The sequence below is a fragment of the Dama dama genome, chromosome 9 (assembly GCF_033118175.1).
Source record: "Dama dama isolate Ldn47 chromosome 9, ASM3311817v1, whole genome shotgun sequence".
Lineage (NCBI taxonomy): Eukaryota > Metazoa > Chordata > Mammalia > Artiodactyla > Cervidae > Dama > Dama dama.
In genome coordinates, this window is record NC_083689.1 from 25,133,988 (window position 1) to 25,135,856 (window position 1,869).

General features: G+C 39.1%; 1 non-coding gene across 1 annotated transcript; it reads left to right on the forward strand.

The window, feature by feature from the left end:
* Positions 1-1,406: 1,406 nt before the first annotated feature.
* On the forward strand, positions 1,407-1,514 carry LOC133062968 (U6 spliceosomal RNA). Its single transcript, XR_009694287.1, has one exon. It is a non-coding gene; the product is annotated as a U6 spliceosomal RNA (small nuclear RNA).
* The last annotated feature ends 355 nt before the right edge of the window (positions 1,515-1,869 follow it).

The window sequence follows — 1,869 nt, forward strand, 5'->3', positions numbered from 1 at the left end:
TGACATATTGAGTGGAATACTTTAATAGCATCATCTTTTAGGATTTTAAATAGCTCTGCTGGAATTCCATCGCCTTCACTAGCTTTATTGGCCCCAGTACTTCCTAAGGACCCACAAATAACTAGTTTTTATTAGTTTTTTGGTGTATCCTGAGTTTACATACATATAAGCAACTATTAATATATGGCTTTATTTTTCTCTTCTTTGTACACAAGAGGTAGCATCCTACATAACTTTTGCACCTTGCTTTGTCTCACTTTTTATAATAATATATTTCTATATTCAAACTTAGATTAGGATATTTCAAAATGTTTTATAATTCTATTATCTCTCTTCTCTCTTATTGGAACTATAAGTTTTTGATGATATACCTCTTGGACTGGTACTCTAATTTTATCTTTCTCATTTTTTAATTCAAAATTTTTCTCTTCTCTAGGGTATTTCCATAACATTACCTTCCATGCCAAGGGTGTTATACTCTTCTCTGAATATGTATATGTCTAATAGCACCAAGTTCTTATTTTCATTGATGACTATCTTTTCTTAGCAGTCTGAAATGTTTACTGATAATTGTATTTTTTTAAAGTTTCCTTCTCCATATGTAGTCTCTATTTCCTCCATGTTTTCTCTTTTAAATGTGTTTTGACTTTTTTCTTTCATGTAATGGAATTCCCTGATCATACTTAGTAAGAGTGGAGGACTAAGAACAGATTTAAAGGCTTCAGAGAGTGTGTGTGTGTGAGAGATGTGTGTATGTGTGTGTGCTGGTGCTCGCTTGTTTCAGTGGGGGCCCTCCCATACCAGCTTCTTAAGGACATTTTGTGGGAGGCGGGGGAGCTTCCCCAGGAAAATTCACCATGTCTCCAGCTTGGCTGACAGCATTTTGGCAGCCAAGGGTGGGTAGAGGGCTGTAGAGGGGGTCCCAGTTCAGTCACTCAGTTGTGTCCAACTCTTTGCGACCCCATGGACTGCAGCTGGCCAGGCTTCCCTGTCCATCATCAACTCCTGGAGCTTGCTCAAACGCATGTCCATTGAGTCGGTAATGCCATCCAACCATCTCATCCTCTGTCATCCCCTTCTTCTCTTGCCTTCAATCTTTCCCAGCATCAGGGTCTTTTCCAGTGAGTCAGTTCTTCGCATCAGGTGGCCAAAGTATTGAAGTTTCAGCTTCAGCATCAGTCCTTCCAGTGAATATTCAGGACTGATCTCCTTTAGGATGGACTGGTTTGATCTCCTTGCAGTCCAAGGGACTCTCAAGAGTTTTCTCCAACACCACAGTCAAAAGCATCAATTCTTCAGTGCTCAGCTTTCTTTAGAGTCCAACTCTCACATTCATACATGACTACTGGAAAAACCATAGCTTTGACTAGATGGACCTTTGTTGGCAAAGTAATGTCTCTGTTTTTGTGCTCGCTTCAGCAGCACATATTACTAAAATTGGAACGATACAGAGAAGATTAGCATGGCCCCTGTGCAAGGATGACATGCAAATTCGTGAAGCGTTCCATATGTTTGAAGCATTAGAACAAATGATGCTGGGTTAATAAATTGCCTCATTCATAAAAAAAAAAAAAAAAAAAAGTCTCTGCTTTTTAATATGCTATCTAGGTTGGCCATAGCTTTTTTTTCAAGGAGTAAGCGTCTTTTAATTTCATGACTGCAATCACCATCCGCAGTGACTTTAGAGCCCAAGTTAATACTCTGTCACTCTTTCCATTGTTTTCCCATCTATTTGCCATGAAGTGATAGGACTGGATGCCATGATCTGAGTTTTCTGGATGTTGAGTTTTAAGCCAAACTTAAAACTTTGTTTAAAGGTTTAAGGTTCCAGCATCTGTTAAGGGGGTCCCGGCATCTGTTAATTTTTCA